The sequence below is a fragment of the Chinchilla lanigera genome, unplaced genomic scaffold (genome assembly GCF_000276665.1).
Source record: "Chinchilla lanigera isolate Chin_1 unplaced genomic scaffold, ChiLan1.0 scaffold00001, whole genome shotgun sequence".
Classification (NCBI taxonomy): domain Eukaryota; kingdom Metazoa; phylum Chordata; class Mammalia; order Rodentia; family Chinchillidae; genus Chinchilla; species Chinchilla lanigera.
In genome coordinates, this window is record NW_004955402.1 from 6505513 (window position 1) to 6526829 (window position 21317).

Here is a 21317-nt window from a genome sequence, read left to right on the forward strand (position 1 = left end):
TTCTTCTTCTTCTTCTTCTTCTTCTTCTTCTTCTAGTCATAGGACTTTTGCACATGGTCTATCCATCACACTTATATTCCATATCTTATTTCAGTAATAATTTTCTGATACTGGAACAAAAGCTTTCCTGTCCAATGAAGTCTACCCCTAAATGTGTTTTTCTTTTGTATATTTCCGTAAGACTATTGATTTCCCTCAAAATACATGCATAACTCAGTTTTATAATTTATTGTGTATAACTCTTGATTAATCCCATCTTCCTTACTGAAAGATAAGCTCCATGAGAGTAGGCAAGAAATTATGCCGTTATAAGAAATGAATATATATTTCTTATATGATCTGTAATATTAGCAATGCTACTTATAATTAATCTTATCCTATCTTATTAATCTGCCTTCATAAATTTGGGATATATTCTGTGTAGATGATGAACCACCAAATGTTGGAAAACCAAAGGAACCATGAGTAGCATGTATTTTCAAATAATTTACCTGTATTTGTTTGGTGTGTGGTGTCTGACTTCTCCTCTAGCACGGGCATTGTTCGTTTACTCACATATTTAGTAATTAGCGTGAGACCCCTATCTAAAGATAGGTTACCTCTGGGCTTTTCTAAAGTAAAAGTTAGGCACTGTTGTTTGCAGTTAAAATCATAATTAGAAATTGCAAACCAGGGCTGGTGACACATGCCCATAATCCCAGCCCCTTGGGAAAATGAGGCAGGAAGATCAGGAGTTTGAGCCCAGTCTGGGCAACTTAGCAATCTACTGAGACTCTGTCTTAAAATTAAAAAGAAAATAATTTTCAGAAGGGCTGGGGTTGGAGCTTCAGGCACAGGCACTGGGTCTGGCCCCACCATTGCAAAATACATACAGACCAAAAATTTGGTAATCTTATCTAGTGTTATTTTCTCTCCTTTGGTACCTCTAGTTGGAAGAACTGTGACTTCCTGTCATGTATGAAATGTCGTCTCCAGGGCACACACAGTCTCTGTCTTTGCCCTTCTGGGTGTGTCTCTTGGTTGGCTCACTTTGCAGTCACCCAGATTGCGCAGGGCAGACCCCATGGCCCGTCTGTTATGCAGAGTCTTCCTGGCACAAGTGTGCCTTCAGCCAGGAGAGCTTGTGCTTAGCTCTTGGTCCCAGACTTCCCCTGTCTGTACAAAACTTCCAGCTAGCTCTCCCCAGACCAGGGCTCTTTTTCTAAGTAATCTGGACATTTAATAGAAAAAACATCTGATCTAGCAATCAAATATCTGCTCACTTAAATTGTCCTTGACAGGAAAAAAAGATGAAGAAGAGGATTGTGAGGCAAGGGGAGAATTAGTTGGCATGCACATGAGCTTTCTGTGGTGGGACAACCATTCCTGGGTTTGTGTATCAGAGCTGCCCCATCCTGACTTGGATGCATCCTCAAAGGTGTTTGATTTGATCAGTGTGATTCTCTGCATTTTTCAGACTTTGAGTTCTTCCCAAGATATGTTAATTAATTTCAGCATAATCAATATCGACATGACTAGGTCAGAAGCAGGAAGAGCAAAAGCAAAAGGACATAAGTGCATGAGGTCATTCAGCAACACTGAGGAGTAGTGATGAGGCAAAGTTGATCACTTCCTCCAAAACTTTTTAGGAATCTGATACCATTCAGCACAGGTACCTGACACAAAACCAGATGTGGACAAGGATCATATTGAAACATCAAGCAAAATATTAAGTTGTGTGTAATATATAGTAGCTCTTCACATCACCAGGTTAAATCAATGAGGGATTGAAAATAGTTGGAAAAATAATTGTGTCTGTACTGAACACATGTAGAATTTTTTCTTTGTCATATCTCCTAAACAATCCAACAGAGCTATTTCCATAGCATTTGCATTTTGTTAGATATTATAAGCTCTCTATAGATGGTTTGAGGTGTACAGGAGGATGTGCATAGGTTATGCACAAATACTACACCATTTTATAAAAGGCACTTAAGTAATGGCAGATTTTACTATTTCTGGAATCCTTAAAGCTAATTCCTAAAAGACACAGAGGGAATTGTATTTTCTTCAAGGTACTGTCTTACATGTTTTTTTCTTATGTCATATTTAATAGAAAGATTTCCAACAAAGTTGATGTAATATTTGATACCTGAGTACTGTTGGGATAAATTTCTATCATATGGGGAATTCTTTTATTCATAATAGCAGTTCACAAAGAATACCATACAAGTGATGTGTTCTTCAAAATTGCCTTATTTCCTGTCAATTCACATAGGTGAAATTACATAGCTTGTAAAAGGCAAAACCCTTGTTTTGCTGGTTAATTTTGACTGTCACACTGGACTAAAAAAAAAATTTTTTTTTTTTTTTTGTCGTTTTGAGAAAGGGTCTCACTATGCACTTCAGGCCAGCCTTGGGCTCACTTTGTAGCCCAGGCCAGTCTCAAACTCACAACAATCCTCTTGCCTCAGCCTCCCAAGTGCTGGGATTATAGGCATGCACAACCACGCCTGGCTCAAGAAAATTTGGAAAGTTTAAGTTTTGGCACAAAAAGAACCTCTTGTAAAGTTGAGTCCAAAGGATGTTAGGTTGAAAAAGAAACCAAGTATTTTGAACTGACTCAGAAGAAAAGATGCCTTGAAGGCATCTCAGGAATCAGCAAGACTCCACCCATCACCGGTTCACAGATGTAAAATGTAAACCTTTATTTGAAAACAGATTCCTTGGGGATCTGAGAAGGGATTGCCCAGGGCACTGGTTCCCAGGATGGGATTCATTTCTCCATACCCAGCCATGCAGGCACTCAGAAGTCACATGGTCCAAGGGGAGCCAGCTGCTTTTGTGCTAGCAACAGACCTTGGCATTGTTCATGTGATGCTGCTTTTTCAGGCATGTGGAGTTCAGGAGTTATGGGGCCATGGAGGCTTCCATGCAGATATCAAAGGAAGGCCAGAGCAGTGCCCTGGGCAGCCCCTTCTCAGATCCCCAAGGAATCTCTTCAAAGGGAGGTCAGATAAAAACAAGTAACAACATCAGTGTCCTGCTAGGAACCCCTCAGTATGGCAGTATGTGAATCTATGGGCATGAAGCCAGGGCTTCAGTGGACACCCCAGGAAGTTTGAGATACCAGGAGCATGAAAAGTTTGCCAAGGAAAGCTGCAGGTCACAAGCAGAACTAGTCCAAGAGAGAGGTCACATAGGCTGCACAAAACAAGACCATAGGGCTGGGGTTGCCCAAACTCTTTGGAACTCACATCTCACCACTGTGTGTCACAGGCGCAGGACATTGAGCTATAAGACTTAATGTTTGCCATACTGAGCTTTCATCTTGCTTTGGTCTTATTATTTTCTATCTCCCTACTTCTCCCTTTTGGAATGCAAATGTTCATCCAATATGTTGAGAATTTGTAACTTGCTTACCTTTTCGAATTTTAAAAAGCTTCACAGCTACAAGTTTGCCTTGAGTTTCAGAGGAAACTTTGAATTTAGACTTTTGAAGAATTCTGAGATTGTTGAGAATTTTTTGAAAGGATTAGAACATTTTAAGTTGTACATAGGATAGTTAAATAATGTCAGATAGTTAAATAATTAAGAATCCATTATTGTTTTTATTTGGAGATTAAGTATTGCTTAGGGAAATGTGCCTAAGTGTCAAGTTGGCCAGCTGAACTTGTGCTAGTTAGTCTTGATTGAAACTTTGACTAAATTAAGAGACTCTTGGAGAGGTGCTTGGAAGTGAGGATTAAGGTACTGATAATTTTATGGCTCAATGATCTGTTAGGGGAAGCTTAGTGGTAAGAAGTGGGTCATAAGGATGTGACCTCATTGACTATATCTAGTCCCTAACTCCTTCCTCTGGGGCTCTTTTTCCAACCCACTGAGTTTTCCCACCACCAAGAGTTGAGCATCTTTCTTCTACCACATCCTTCCACCACAGTGTGTCTGCCTTGGAGCCAACCAACCATGGACTAAACTGCTGAAACCATAAGTCATAATAAACCTCTCCTTCCTGTTGGGTGTTGGGTATTTCATCCCAGCAAGGTTCCTCTGACAAATACATCCATGGTAAAGTCTTTATAAATATTATTCTTTTTATTTAAAAAAAAATTCTTTGTAAACATTATTCTTACTAGAAGTTCCAAATCATGATTATACGTTAGAAATGCCTGGTTCCCTGGGCCTCATTCTAGACCAATTAAATGTTGATCTCTAAGGACTGGGTTCGGGCTGGAGTTTTTTGTAAAATCTTCCCAAATAGTTGTTATGTGAAGCCAGTTTGGAGAAGTCTGTTTAACCCCAACAATCCTAGAACATTGGAGTACTTTCTAAATCAAGAACAGTCCCAGTGTATGGATGCCTTCTAGAATGAGGGAGGAGAAACAGCTCATTCTAAAATACTGTATCTCTATCTAAGCTTTAGAAAGTGATTCCCAAGGAATGGAAAATCCCCTTATGAAAACTGTTATTTCAGTGTTAAATGCTGGAACCAAATGATAAAAGAACATGATGAATAAGAAATCTTATTCATCACACAAACTATTTAAGGTACAAGTCAACATCTGAGAACAGCAACGGAGACCTGCCCACACAAAATGCATAACTGTGATAATAAAGAAGACTGTGCTTGGAACTCTACTTTTCAAACCAAGCTGACAAAAAGAGACTGATTACTGAATAAAACTTGATCCTGGTAATAATACCAGAAATTTGGGAAGTTTAATTGGGGAACAGGAAGTGGGCAGGGAAAATTAAAGTTTCTATTTTCCAATTTTCCAATAACCTGAAAGATATTCTTTCATCAGAGAAGAAAGATAGTGATTCCCTCTCAGTGGTATGGGTTTTCAAATGTTCTCCATTTTCAATAAAAGCTCCTTTTAAAAAAAATTTAATCTAGATATTAAAAATGATTAGCTTTGTGTGATGAAACATCAACATGAGATATTTTGGTGGAATATTAACTTATTACCAAATTAACTATTCTTCCATGAAATATTATTTGAGTTTAAAAGTAATAGATCATGTGTCTGACACCAAATATTTTATGCCCTTCTAAAGTACCCTTTTAAATATTGGGATGAACTTGACCGGACAAGTGGGAAGGAGAGGGTTTTGACCTAAGAACAAGATGTCTTCAGGACAGCAGGAAAGGGGGTGTTGCTTTGCATTTTATTTAAGAGGACAAAATGAAATAATGGCATTAGAAGACAGTCTTCCAAGAAGTGCCCCATGTTAATGAATTTGTCTGCATTCATCATCCACCAAGGAGTCTTTGGGTGGTGTGGCCCTATGATTTCCTGAGCGAGAAAGATCTTGCCTCTTAGCGAGGACTCTAGCCCTTACCCTAACCCTACCAGGGAGCCTGAGGGCTTTTGTGTGTGTGTGTGTGTGTGTGTGTGTGTGTGTGTGTGTGTGTGTGTGTGTATAAGAAAGAGGGAGGAAGGGAGAGAGAGAGAGGGAGAGAAAGAGGGAGAGGGAGATTGATTGAACCTAACGCCTTAAACCAATACACATTCCCAGCCCGTATTTTAATATTTATTTTCAGATAGGGCCTCAATAAGTAGCTAAGTGGCCCAGGATGAGCTCAAACTTGTAATCCTCCTCCCTCAGCCTGCCAGAGTACTGAAATTATAAGTGTGTGCTACCACACTTGGTCAACATAGCATTTTTGAATAATTAAAATGGTATTTTATGGTATTAATATGAATTTCAAAGAATCCCATCCCAAATAAAATAAATTTGATAATTATTCAATAATTAATAATTTGATAATTATTCAAATATCCCATCCCAAATAAAATGAAATTTTATTTTAATCATTAGCTTGATAAAAGAAAACAAGCTAAAATAAAGTATTATAAAAAGAAGAGCTAGAAAAAACATTACCAAGAGAATTTTACAATAAAATTATATCAGAAGCCATCACCTAATGCTCATGATTAAGTCCAGCATTTTCTGATTAAATGTATAAATTTGCCACATTGTTAGATGTTCAATAACAGGACTTATTCACCATTTTTGCTTCATAGTTGTAGTAATAAGCATAAATTATTTTAATAGCCTTTCACATGGCTTTCACTTCTGGATAAAAATAAGTTAAGAATATTAATGCAGCTATTATTTTGTTTCCCAAAGAGAAATTATTTCTGTTTTCAGGAGGTCAACATTATAGTCAGTATTATACAAAAATTAAATAGGTGGAAAATCAACCTAGTAGTATGTGGATATACTTTCTATGATACCTTTCTGCAATTTGGCAGAAGTTCAATAAGTAGAATTGCATTTATTAATCTTTTTAAAAGGATCTCTTAATATCAGAACACAATTTACAGTAGGACTATACTGATTTACCAGATTTTAATAAGCCATCAATCTGACATAGATTTTTTGACATTACTAAAATAATTATTCAAATGATCTCTAAAGAACTCTTCATCACTCAGCAAGAAAACTGTTGTACATAGCTGTTCACTTTCCATCACTTTGAAAAATACATGAGTTAATGACTGAAAGATGGATAGGTTTATTTTGGCTGGTGGTTTCAGGCTAGTGCTGCTTAGCCACATTGCATTGGTCAGTTCGTCATGGTAGTAACATGTGGCTCAGGGGATGGTAACCTCACGGCAGCCCAAAAGTGAAGACAGGAGGGGGGAAAGGCCACTATCCCAGTATCACTTGAAGACCATGCCCCCAAATGACCTCACTTCCTCCCATTAGGCCCTACTTCCTTCTAGTTCCACTTCCTCCCAGTAGCACCACAGGCTGGCAACCAACATTCAACACAGCAGCCTCTGGGAGACATTCAGTATAACACAACACTGCAGAGTGCAAAACTCTTTAGAATCCTTATTTGTATTGGGGATCTTACTCTTCACTGGTGTCTTCTGTAATGTTTCATTTCTTAAAACTGACATTGCAGCAACTGAAAAATTTATCAAGTACATTGGTTTAGTACATCCTAATGTTTTCAATCAAGAAGCAAACAGGTGAGTACATATCTTAATCTTTAAGAGTACATATTTATAGAGTACTCTAATTTCAATAGCTATCCCCTCTCCAAATAATAGTTTTTAAATTTAATATCTCAAAAATTCTGTTAGAAGCCTAATCATTCTGCCACACTTCGGTGCAAATTTCATAAGTGAAATTGTAGTTGTGGGACATGAGAATAGCTCTAACCCGCAGCCCTTACTGCTAGAATTAGAAAATGCAAAGTTAATCCGGCATGACTAAGAGGAGTGAAGTGAGGAGAAATAATTTATAGTCATTGTGGCAAGAGCAATGGGTGGAATTATCATCCTCACATCTGTTCAACATCGGTTACCCTTTACTCTTTGCCAATCCTCACATCGCCTTTCTCCTTCATCACTATTTTTTCCCTTATATGAACGCTACCCAAACGTATCAAGAGTTCTCAAAATAACAGTCAAAATGGAAAATTTTATATTCCACTAATTAGCATATCAGAATGAAGTAAATTGTATTTTTTTTCTGGCCCCTCATCTCTTCTGAAGATAATGAATTTGGGGTTTGGAAGAGCTTGCCTAACAGTTTTGATTGTCCAGAGGTGGAACAGACAGCCACCAAGTTGTCATGGTCCCGTCAAAAGCCATGCAGATGTCTGTGGTAGCTGCCTCCAAGGGGACATCCACAGACCTGCTTCTCCCAGAAGTCACACCTTTGTGTGCTCTCTTGCCAGATTTGAGCATGATCACTCCTGCCCCAAGTATGGATTAGGTTCCAAGAAGTGTGTTTTGACAACATGATGGTGTAACATTGCACAGGACAGAGGGGTGCACATTTGTCTCTCGAGATGAGCTCAAGGCAATCTCCAGGTGTGGAAAGTGCTAGAAAGACAAGACTGCTGTCCATGTAGCACAGCAGACTGGCTTACAAGAGGAGGGTGTGCGCTTTGAACTAATGATAGACGTCTGGTACCATAACCATTGTTGTGTATTACCGCTAGCAAGTATTTTGTTCTGTAGGTAATTTAATGAGCTGTACTTCTTTCTGGCTGATACTGCTGGGGAACTGTAGAAAATGGTGTAACAAGGCCGTTTTATTGCATATAACTTATTTGCAACACCCCTGCTATGAACACTTGAGGAATGTGTTGTATTACAGCATGACAGAGGATTCACTGTGAATAGACTTGGAAATCAGAAACACAAGTAGATTTTTCAGCTCCATTAGAACCTGTGGGGCCACTACTGGATGCGTGGCCCAATGTTAAGTGACCAAAACAGCATTCCACAGTGCGTGACTGGTTTCATAGTCCCTATATAATATGGCAGCAGTGATAACATATCACTTCTAAGATGAGGCGGTAAAAGATATAGTGGCCTTCACATCAGTCATCCCTCTGTGTCTCATGGGTCACTCATGGGAGAGGTGCCTGCCATTCTGGGAGAGACATATGTGGTGAGGTAATGAAGCTTCAAGGTTGAGCTGAACAGTGGGTCCAAGTCCCAGTCTGGGTTTGGATGACTTTAGTTCCTGCTGCCATCCACTGGAAGCCTGATGAAAAGTCCCGAGCCAGAACCATAAGCCTAAAATTTCATGAGATAAGTGTTTGTTACTATTTTCAGCTGCTAAGTTTGGGAGTCATTTGTTCTGTAGCTGTAGACAAGTAATACACCATCTGACAGGAGTGCTTCCTTTGGGTGCAAGATCAGATTTTATTTACCAAAGTATCTTCCAATGCGGGTGTTTAATTTTTAAAAAATGAAGGTGAGAAGACATTTTTCATTAAACATAATAGGCAGATGATAGAACTATGGACTTTTTCCAAAGTGATCGTGTAAGCAATAAAACATTTCTGTAAGAGAAAGACAAATAGCAAGTAATCTTTATGATTTCCCTCTGATACCCTGTTACCTTTACCGCACATTAGAGGTTCCGAAGATTAGGAGCACTAGTGGGCTGGTAGCTTGGAGTAGTTAATCATAGCACTCAGACAGTAGCAGACTGAAATATTAGGTTCATAATATATACATGCATATATATATATATATATATATATATACTTTACATTTAAGGCAAACAATGATCTTCTATCTGATTAGGATAGATGTATTTTGCAAGGCACTATTATAAGATATCCCAAACCAATCTATAAATGTGAGAAAAAGAAAAGTCAGGCAAAAAGAAATCAGATAGATGCAAGAGGGTAAGTGGGAGTGATTCAACTAATCAGATTTCCATGAGTGAGTAGGCACATTGGGAAACTCAGTACTTGCGATAAGTGTGTGATACCAGACTTGCCTGGAACGCCAAATGTATACCAAAATTACTCTTTGTTTGTTTATACTGTATTACCTCATGCATTCCGGAAAGTTATACTGTACTAAAAGGTCACAAGTCTGTGCTAAAAAATGTCACAGAGAGGTTGTCTCTACAGAGTGCAGTTGACTCTTGATCATTGTCATCATAAAGTATAGGTAAATATCTTCTGAAATTCACTGGAACACCTTAGGATTTTAGTTTGAACATTCACCCCACTCAGTTTGCTGGAGGTACTAAAAAAGGAGTGAAAATAATAGTTTTGACTTTGTTATTCTCTCCTTCTACTAGCCTTCTAATGGATATGCCCAATAACAGTGAAATGTAGAGAAAAATAAACAAATAGGTAAGCACTCAGAAGCACTGCAACCTGCTACATAGCCTCCAGTTCTCAAATGAGTGTTTGCTGCTTCATTCCTTTCTGTTGATCTTTCTGCACTCCTTGGCCCCTTAGAGTTGTGTCTATTGTCCAAGCATGCGATCAGTGGAATATATCTGTGTTCTATCTGGGGCAAACTCAGAAGTGCATTATTTCCTGTAGCGAAGACCCTTGGTTGTTTAGGTAGGTGGAGTGCAGCAGTTCTTACAGGAAACTGTAGGAAGTGGTGTTAATGAGGTAGTTTTGTTGAATATAATTTATTTTGGAAAATCAGCTCAAAGAAAAATAGCTCCCTGGTCAAAACGATCTCTCTTATCTTCTACAAATTTCAGATTCTACAAAATCACTGGGATTTAATAAGTACCTTCAAAGGGGCAGCTTGTCCTAGGAGAGTCCCTCAGCCTGAACAATTTAGTGTCAGTTATTTTAAGCTGATTAAGAAATCTGTCATTCTCTGAGCGAAAGAATTTTGATGATCCACAGGGAAAAAGAAGAGAGAGAAGTTCCAGGTGGGTATTTCATGCATTCCCAAAGGAGCCAGGGGAAAGCACCAAGGGAAATTCAAAGGTGATGCTCTCGGCTCCCAGTCCTCCTTCCTCATGGCTTTGCCCAGGGCCAGGCAGCTTTGGTGCACCCAGAAACCCGGCCATCTGCTGCCCTCAGTGGCCTGCAATTTGCCTCTGCTGGAGGTGAGAGTCCAGAGTCGTTTTGGTTAAAGGAACCTCAGTTCAGTTTCCATGAGTTCAGCTCCAGGCCCCCAAGGACTGAGCTTCCTTGATCTGAATTTAGTGGATTTGCCTTGGTTGCCCTCTGTAACTGCCAGGCTTTCTGCTAACAGTTGAAGGAGGAAAAAAGCAAGGGACTGCAAGGAGCCCTTTCAGGATCTGGCTGAAGGCAGAAGGCAGGTGGCAACTGCTGGGAGGAAATTCAGACTGCAACAGCCAGGCAGAGGGACAGGGCATCTGAGGAGCCAGTTCTGGGCTCAAGGGCAGGAATCCAGCAGCTGACAGTGAGATCAGGGACCGAGTGCAAGTTTCATACCATACTCTCCAGAGAACGGTGACACTGAGCTCCCTCCTTCTGGCCCAACTCAGAGCGGGAGCTGGGAGCCCAGCCGGGGCACACTTCTGGTGGCCCAGAGAGAGCGGCCAGGTGTGGGGATGAGGAGTGCCCACGATGGCCCTGGGGTGATCACCGCATGCAGGCGCACCCCCAACTTCTTTGTCCCCCTCTATTTTTAGTTCAGTGCACAAGGATTTCCCTGGCTCCACCAAAACTCCACACTGTTTTCCTCAAAATAAAAGAATCTGCTGCTTGGGCTTTACTGGCTTTCCATCGTACAACTGGCTTTGCTTGGCATAGCCCCGTTCCACCAGAATGCAGTTTCACAGAACACGTATGATATATTCACATTTATGAGGCGCTGTGGGACAACATCTTCATGTGTGATACTTCATGAAATTTTCACCGGAGAAAAGCAATTTGCCCTCATGATGACATGCTAATTAACTTATATTAATTAAATTATTTCAGTGAGTAGGGAGCTGTTCATTTTGAGGGGAAATGTTTGTAAATCTTGTCTTCCCTTTCATGTGCCCTAACACCTGGACCAGCAGCCTATTTAAAAGACACATTAGGGACTAGGGATTTAGCTCAGTGGCAAAGCACCTGCCTGGCAAGCGCAAGGTCGTGAGTTCAGTTCCCGGTACCGGAGAAAAACCAAAAACCAAAAATAAATAAATAAATAAATAAATAAAAGACACATTCATCGAAAGTACAAACAGTGAAGCGGAGCGGGTACTTTGCAGCCTCCTGCTGTGGCGCACGTTGTGGTGAGCCATCGTGGACGAGCCGTGCGTGAGTTCATTCATCTGTTTTATAAATGTTCAAGTTCTAGGCACTAGGTGTAGCAAGAACATGAACCACACAGGCCAAGGCCTTGCCTTTATTGAGCTTGGAATTTCAGTGGAAGGCATGTAATATTTCCTTTGCTCTCTTTGGCCTTACCTTTTTTCATATTTTATAATTATTCATTAAAATATTTCTTAACATATTTCTTAAGTTTTGTAATTTAAATAGTATCTGTTTTACTTAAATATCATGTGAATATAATACTCCAAACAAATCTTAATAAAGACTTCTTTAAACTAGTGGGAAAATTTATTACATATTGTATGCAGGCATAATTGCATTTTAGGAATTAAAAGCAATGAGGAATGATAACTCGCTGCTTTGGTATTTTGATGTTTCTGTGATGAAATACCTACAGTTAGTGGCCTAAGACCACACAGACGTGTTATACAGTTCAGGTCAGATGTCTGACATTATTCTCACTGGGCCAATCTACAGGTGTCAGCAGGAGTTGGGTGTCTTTCCCTGGGCTCTGAGGGAAAACCTACTTCTTGGCTTTCCCAGCTTCTAGAAGCTTCCCTGGTTCATTGGTTCATGGCACCTTCCTCCACCTTCAAACCAGCAGCGCTCACCTTCTTCCCACGTCGCCGCATGTCTGGTACTCTTCGCCCTTTTGTTGGTATTGGTCCAACGTGGACAACCCAAGGGAATCCCCCTGTTTTAAGGTCAGTTTAGTAGTAATCTTAGTCCCATGAACTGTTGCAATTTCCCTTTACCGTGGAACCACACATACCCACAGAGGGTGAGCGTTAGTACGTGGATATCTCTGAAGCTATCATTTGGCCTACCGCATTGTCTAAAATCTCCCTGCTCATGTACTGAGAAATAAGCACTCAGTAAGTGAGTGTGTCAACTCTCTTGCTGAGGAAATTCTACCATTTCTCTGAGTCACCTGTTTCAGTTTTGGCAACTTTCTAACATATCCCCCAGTGAAATGTCACAGCATACAAAATTTCAGTTGAGCACGAGGCATTCATTCAGGAGCTGTTGTACAACGTGGTGACTGGTTAAAACCATGTGTTACATACCTCCAGACTGTGGACAGAGTAGGTTTTCAGGGCTCTCCGCACATCACGTATGTTAATTAGCTTGATCCAGCTATTCCACTGTTCATTCACACGTCAAGTCATCGTGTTGTATACCAAAAAGATATTTGTTCCTTACAAATTTTAAAAAAGCCCACAGTTCTATGAGTCACAGGCGAACATTCCTCTCCAGCTGAACACAGTTCTTTATCAAAGCCACCCTTGACTCTGGCTCAGTTCTGGACCCGTGCAGGGCAGGTTGGCTTTGTGCAAAGTTCTAAGCGCATTTGATGAGGGGGGTGGGAGTGAGTGTGAAGAAGATGATGGTGAGGAACTCGGAGAAGCACTATTGAAAAGTCTTTGCCTTTATTAACTCCTTAATCAGATCATGAGCTCAGATCATGAACAACTCTGTTAGGAAAGTACTTTCGCACAACGTGAAATACTTGACGAAAGAGAATAGGATTCACTGAATCTCCAAAGGCGATGATTCCATAACTTTTGAATCTAGCCCAGTAAATTAGTAAATGGACGCATTTTACTTGGTATCCATAGCTGTGGAACTCTTGGATCTGTAAAGGGCTGATCTCACCTAATAATCGTCCTCACAAGTCTGCCAGGTAGATGATAGTGTATCCATTTTACAGCTATGGAAACTGAGGCACACTAGACCTAATTAGGTTGTCAGGGAACACACAGCTGTGGATGGCTGGAGGCTGGTTTGGGACCAGGGTTATCTGGGCACAGGGTGCCCGCCCCTCACCACCTCTCTTGTGACCACGTATTACATGTATGGTGGACCTCCCGTGACTGTGATTTCACTTAACAGGTTTAGTTATGTGGGGTCAGCCGTGGTCATGAATATAATAAATGGGAAATTCCAGGTATAAGCAATCCATGCGTTTTTAAATGTGTGCCATTCTGAGTGGCAGGAGGAAACTGTGCCCTGCTGTGCAGTGTCCCACCTGGCATGGGAGCCCATTGGATCTGTGCAGATGCGTGCGTCAGATGCTGCCCACCGTGAGTTACTCGGCAGCTGTCCCAGCGTTCAGACTGGTTGTTGAGGTGTCACGGTGCACAGAGGAGAGACACTGCATTATTATTGCCGTTGTTATAGTTGCTGTTTCGCTATTGTTACTGAAAACCTCTTACTGCACCTAACACGTAAGTGAAACTTCATTATAAGTATGTATATAGCAGGGGAAAAAACACATTATATGTAAAGTTCACTACTAGTCAGTTTCAGGTATGCACTGGGGGTCTTGGAATAAAACCTCGGCCCGTAAAGGGAACCCTGACTCTACATTCCTGTGTCTGTGAGGATTTTTAAATCTATTACTTTTGTCATCCTGACCTAGGGCCCAGAAGTTCATCTGAACAATGGCCAGCATTGTTATTATTTCTGTACACATCGTTAAACAAGTATTCACTTTAGTGTTAGTAAAAAATGCACTTATTTTTCTTATTTGTTCTTAAGTGTGGCTACTGTTTCATAGTAATACAAAGTTATGTTGTAAGAGTCCAGTATTTTCTTCTCACTAATTTCTGATACTAAGATCCGCTTAGACAGTTGTCCCCACTGCATGCCCGTATGCAGACTTCATGCCTACAACACACAAACAGAGAGAGGGAGGATAGAAAATGCCTTTGCTTATAGAATTAAAGGAATCGTGTAAGTGCTAAGTATGCACTCGCATTCCGCAGTGTGTGTTGTGGCTGTGTCCTGCCACTCTGTGGCAAAACCTTTCTTTGGATAGTTTTAATTGTAACAAAATGTAGAACTGCCTAACTATGGATGTGTTATTCAGAGATGCTCATAGCCCTCCCTTACATTGAGCAACGTGAGAGGTAGCTGAAAAGACAGAACTGTCATACTGGAAAACATCTTAGGAAGTACCTGGGGACCCATCACAGCCTCTCAATCGTGAAATCATTTTCACACAGTCTTCCTGGCACTCTCAGTGATGGTGAACAACTTCTTTACCAGGCTTCATATTCCATTTTGAAGAAGATTGAGTTATTAGAAAATTGATCCGTTGTTGAGAGATAGTTCTACTCGCCTTCTCTTTCCTTCTGACACTAGGTAGCTTAGCTCCCTGCACTTCCTTGCTTGGCAGTTAGTAAACTCAATATGTATTTGTGGCTGATGGTGTTTATGTACCTTTAGTACATTAGACATTCGGCTCAGTGCAGTGCACACTTGTTCACAGCCTCTTGCAGGTGGTTAGATTAAATCTGTAATTACCACTGCACCTGCTGCCTATGACGGGGTCAGACAGGGACCACTGAAATCCAGGATATGTTACAAAATATCCGTATAGTGCAGGACACTGAATGGAGCAGAGAGGTGGAAAGAGAGGAGGGGTCACAGAATGTTTTCGGGGGTAGACAAATTTGAGCTGAGGCTTAAAGATGAGGAAGAACTGTCCCATGAAGAAGGAAGCAAAATTGCAGAGGTTCCTTAAAGGAGAGCAATAGTAGCAAAAAGCATGGAGACACTGGTGGTGTGGGTTAAAAAACCATAAGGTGCTCCATAGTACAAGATCGTAGAGAGAGGGAGCAGATGTCTGGGGCTGTTGGGTGAGCCCAGGTCACTGGAGGCTAAGAGGGCTGTGTGTGGTCACTTTATATTTGGGGTGTTGGGCTCTGTGGAGGTGTGTAGCACCCCTGAAATGGTGCTATAGTTTGGATCTTGAGTGTCCCCAAGCCACATATGAAGGATGGGTGTTGAGACTGACAGCAGTAGGAGGTGGGGGGAACTTGCAGATGTGGAGCCTGGTGAGAGATCTTTGGGTCCCGAGGGGCATGGTCTTTCGTGGGATAGTGGGACGCCTTCCAGTTCCTCTCCCTCTCCTTCACTTCCTGGCCATGAGGTGAGAAGTTTTGTTTCACCACTTGCTCCAGCCATGATGTGCTGCTTTGTTGCAGTGCCATAGCCACTTGAAGCCAACAGAAACCTTTCCTCTTTATAAGTTGACAGCTCAAGTGTTTGTCACAGCCATAGAAAGCTGACAGACACAGTGGCATCCCACTTTCCTGAGCTTAGCTGCTTTACCAGCTAAGTAACTGTTCTCTTTTTTCTTCATCCTTGCTGTGTTAGCCCCTAAGAATTTGATGCTATCCAAAGAGCATGAGAAAGATGCATGCCCAGCTCCCACCCATAAAATAGATATCTAGTGTTTATCTAGCAAATACTGTGTTAAGTAACAAAAGTAGCTTGATGATATATATTCATGTAATTTAATATGCCTTCTGTTAAAGTAAATTAGAACCAAGACTAAGCCTGGAGGATCCCTGGTCACACACAGCCCATTACATCTCATAGGTGACACAAATTCTCCATGGAAAACATGAAGTGAAAGTTAACTTGAGCTATGTATTGTCAATGTCCATAGTAAAGAAAACTGAAACTTAAGGCTAACCCATCGGAAGCACCAACAAACTTATAGTTATGTAAGTAGCGATTTTCTAGCAGCATACACCAGAGCAAGGCAACCATTTAAGAGTAACCAAGCATATAGTTCTTTCGCTTTACTTCTGTGTCTGTTCTATAAAAAGGCTTCTCATTCATTCCCTCAGTGGGGTTCTCAAACCACAGCCAGCTTGGAGCTGCCCAGTTCATGAATCACTGCTTCTGCAGGTGAACTCTTTAATATTTTATTTTACCTCATCTTACCTTTTAACACTTAGCATGAATGGAACCATTTGTCCCTAAAGATGATAATATTAATTTACTTAAATGAGGCACAAATAGAGACAGTATTAAATGTGATTAACCATAGAATAAATGCTCCTTGCTTTCAACTTACAGGATGCTGAACTTAAATGTATTTGTTCCCTGATTTGCAAGGCTGTTAACATATTTCATTATTTTTATGATTATTTATTTAAAAATTTTATTATGGAAATATTTGCATCTTCAAAAGAGTTCTGGCACTTGGTATTAAAGACTGGAATCAGTAGAAAGTCACTGAATTTACTGCAAAAATGGAATAATAGATGACAGCTGTAGACCTGGTATGGAGAGATTATTCCAAGGGGTGGTACTTGGTTTGTGTTTGTGAATGTACATTTCACTGACCAACTTGTCTTCTGGGGAAGCCATCACCCCTTTGACAAAACTGAATTATTTCGGTATTTTTGTTCGGTCCTGTGTTCCACCTGTGGAAAGCATGGGCCTCCTGCTGGACGTCATTAGGTGCCCCATGTGTGATGATGTGTAGGTTACGTACCTGACCCAGTAGGCCTTAAGAGGTTGTGTAGATTTCCTAGGAATTTGGATTATTTCTGGAGATCACATTTTCCCACTTTTCAAGTGGTATCGAAATAATACCTCCCTTCTACAACTGCTGAACATCTACTTCCAGGGAGAAGCTTCAGGTCAGAATCCTCTACTATTCTACCAGTTAAACTAATGAATAATTTGTCTGTCTCTTCTTTCCATACCTCACTTTCCCACTGTGTATGATGAAGGTGTGAATCTAGTTTGCCCTTTTTTAAATGGGCTTGTAAAGAGAGATTCCGCATGAAGACAGCAAGAGGTTCTTTCTTTGAGTGTGCTCCCCATTGACGCTGGGTCTGCTAGCTGATACTTCTCTCCCCTCTGTGTTCACTTCTGCCTTCTTGGGTTCCACTCCGAACCCTGTTACCATGGTTCCCACGTGTTGACCAGAGTCCTTGAACCCACTGACCTGGTCAGGTGTTCTCTAAAGCAGAAATCGTGGGCACCATACACATGCACACAGTGGATGTGTTCCAACGCACATAGATGCTTTAGTGGCTAATAAAGCACCAAATCGTGCTGAAACATTGCCAAGTTTGCTTGGTGATATTTCTAGCTGGAAAAGCAGCCCGATGATCGGTGTTTCTTGAGCTTTGCGGTAGGACTGTGGAGAATGAAGGGTTAGAGGAGACTGCTTCGCTCCCCCTGTTCCCAGTATTTCAAGATTTCAGGTCACCCATGGTGTTAGTTTATGCCCATAGACTAGGAGAGAGTCAGTGTCAGGACGCAGGCACAGCCTCTTTCTTTTGGTGACCAGCTTTCCGCTGATATAAGCCCAGGGATGAGGTGAAGTATTTCTGTTATAATTATCAAGCAGGAAATTCCTGAAATCAGTTACATTTTATTAATTTTTACCCAAGTCACCATACAATTTGGTTGCAATGTATTTTATACATTTTTTCACTTTTTCCACTTATCTGTCATATTTCCACTTTCCTTCACTTTGGATCGGGAAACATTTATAATCACATCATGACACTGTTTTCAAATGGACAATCATGGATAGCATGATTCTGTTTTTCATGTATGTGAACACGATGCAGGTAAGATTATCAAGGGAAGTGGACTATGAAACAGAATGTGAATCCACATCAAAATGCCTTTCAGAAATGGAAATATGAGAAAGGGTTATTCACCAAGGTGAGGCCTGGACTCCTATGTTGAACACAGGAGTCCTTCTTTTGTCTAAACATGTATGTGGCTCTGCTAGGGGATCTCTCCAGGGCTGAACCCTGACCTTTGGGTCTGGGGTGACTGCCATCTGTCTATTGAATGAGACATTTTCCGGCCCAAGTAAAATATTTGCTGTGAATTGACAGAATCTGACATAGATTTTTGGTTTTATAAAAGATACATATGTATAACTTCTCTCCTCATTCATAGTTTTTACTTATCATGGAAAATGAAAATGAATTGGCCCAAGGACCTCTGTACCTTCACCCACATTTTATGAGAGTTCTGATGGGAGAGATTTCTCTGAGCGATGTAATGAAAAAAAAAGTGATCCATTTCTTTAAAGAGTGAAGTTTTTAAACACAATGTTGTTACAATTCTAGCATCACCACAGTTTCCCTTTTAAACTATTATTATTCAGCCAGATGTTTCCAGATGAAGTTGCAGTGACTCTAAGGTGTCTGATAAATCCATAGTGCAGGTTAAGGACTGACCCACTTGGTCTCCAGCTCTGTCTCCACCCTGGAGCTGGAGGACCACACCCTCCTGCAGCTACTCAGTGATGCCATGGTCCTTCATCTTACCCTGGTGATGCGCCAGAAAGCCATGTAGAGGCAGGCGCTTGCCTGGTATTTTCCTTGTGTCCTTGTCCTGGGTCAGACACTTGGTTCAAGATCTGCCTGCTCAAGGCATCGACAGGGCTGTTTAAAGTGTGAATGTGACTAGCACCTCCTTTTCCCTGCTTCTCTTTTCATGCAGAGACCAGTATAGTCCTGGGCAGTATGTCCTTGTGTGTCACTCCTCAGCCAGAACCAGTGCCAGCATCACCACGTGTGAGCAGTGACCATGTTTTTCACATGTGATCTTATTTGTCCTTAAGTGTAGCCACTGTTTCTTGATAGTACAAGGTGACGTTGTAAGTGCCCAGTATTTTCTCACTGATTTCTGATACTAGAATCCACTTGGACAGCTATAGGCACTGCGGGCCTATCTGCACAGATTTCATGCCTGCACACACAGAGGCAGGGTAGAAAATACTTCTTACAGAATTAAAGGAATCATGTATAAGTGCTGAGTATGCACTCACATTTTTGCAGTATGTGTTGTGGGTGTGCTGCTCTGCATTGAGGCCTAATTACACAGCACCACCAGCAAGACCGTAGCTCCTTTATCTGAGTGTATTTTATCTAAGGCTGTCTCAACCCCCAGATATAGAAGACAAGGCTGTAGAGATCCACTGTATAAGCCTGACACACACACACACACACACACACACACACACACGTGCACGCACACACACACACATACATACACACCCCACTCGTACCCCACTCATATGAGTCTTCCTTCTGGGAACACTAAGTTGAGTGTATATAAATAAATTTCACAAAATGCATTATAGTAAAGTAAACCCTGTCCACAAGGAGAACTTGGGTCGAGAAGTATGATGTTTATTAGTGGCATTGCCTTTGATGCGACGTTGCTGCAGGGCTGGCCGGGAGAGCCTGCGCCAGTTGATCTGCGTGTAGTAATGCATTGAGTCAGTGGTTCAGCTTGGATTAGCATCTCCTTGCTTATGTGTTGCTAGAAGTTGTCAGAACTCTGCACTTCCCTGCCATTCGTGTTCTCACACATAAATGTGGAAAGAGATTACTGGGCAGGGTGGTAAAATCTGATGAGCTCGGGCACATTCAGGGTGGTATGATCATAGACCAGGGCGGTAAAATCTGATCTTTCTTTTACTAAATAAACGGCTGATGCTGAACTTCCTAGGAATTAGTTGAAATCATCAAGATGTCTCTATAGTGTTTTGCTGTAAGCATGGATACCTTTATATTTTTCCTTTTGCAAAAGTTAAAACACATATTTAATATGAACTGTGAGGTATAGCTTAATTTATGTCACTTCACTAGAAAGTTAAGTTAAAGTACCTCTGGGCTTTGGTTTCAGTCCTAAAGCATATGGAAACAACTTCATAAGATGTCTTCCTAGACAGATCAAACAGGCGGTTCTCTGCTTTTCATGCTCCAGCTTGGCACTTTCCAGGAGGGAAACGAAGGTCACTGATAACTGTGAAAATAGGCGCACTTTATATACATACGTGCACACACAATTCATTTTGAAGGGAAGTAGAAGAAAGAAAAGGCCCCTTTCCATGCTGAGATGGAGGGCCCTTCTCCGCAGAACAGAGGCGTGGAGCAAGAGCTCAGGAATCTGCAACTGAGAGTTCATGAAAACAAGTGTTCGCGGTTTTGTCATCTTGTTTCCATCTCTGCTTCCCAGAGAGGCCCAGCACATCATGGTGAAAGGCAGCCTAAGGAGTACATGATCCTGGATGTGTATTCCACTACAGGATGCCTCCTCCAGTCGAACTGCCTGTGCGGGGTTTGAGGTGGCCATCTTGAAGCTGATTCCAGTGTATTTCGAGCTCCAGCTAGGCCCCTCTGCTATTGCTGGGACCGGGGTAGGTTCCTCGCTGGCCCGCTGTGATACTTCTGCACCTTTCTGATGAGTTCCTTGTGCTCTTGCTCCTGAAGGCACAGCAAATCTTTCTAGATTACAGTCCACCAAACCATCCCACTGCGTGCAGACGCGTGCCTCGCTGTGGACATGGACACAAGGGCGCCCGTGTTTGCGTGTCAGTGTTTCCTCGGCGAGGCAGCTACTGCAGGCCATGTTTCACTCATGTGTATTTCTATACTCTCTAAGGACCCCGGGCGAGGCAGAAGGTGAGCCAGCATTTTTTTTCTGAGAACTGGGAGGCAGAATCAGATGGGAAGAAAACGTTTTTGTTTCTATCTTTTCTTAGTCTTTGTAAATGAGGTCAGAACCAGTGCCTGTCTGTGTAAAATGGTCCTTGCTTCCTCGCTGAACGTAGTCTCGTTGTCTGTCGTGTGGGGAATGCAGAGTGACCAGGGTGAAAGCATGATTTTAGGCTGCGATACTGCTCCTACATGCAGGCCAAGCTCACTGAAGTAAGAGACATCTTGGAGAAGACCCAGTTGAGTGTGACAAAATTTAGATATTAGTCCTGACTCAGTTACACTAATACGCTGGGTAGCCATGGGCACTGTAGGTATTTAACTCCTCTGAGTATGAATGTCTGTACTTTTGGGCTGTTTGGGAGCAGTTAACCTGTCTACCATCAATCTTGGAGCCCACAGGTTCAGTTTCTATTGAATTGTTGAGAGCAAGGTCGTCCACAGAAGCGTCCTCATAAACAAGCTAAGGTATCTGCACATGCTGCATTGGAGGAAGCAGCACGTTCTAGGAATCAAGATTCTTC

General features: G+C 41.5%; 1 pseudogene; it reads right to left on the reverse strand.

Moving 5' to 3' along the window:
* LOC102014727 overlaps positions 1–20707 on the reverse strand; it is a 52271-nt pseudogene extending 31564 nt beyond the window's left edge.
* Positions 20708–21317: the final 610 nt, after the last annotated feature.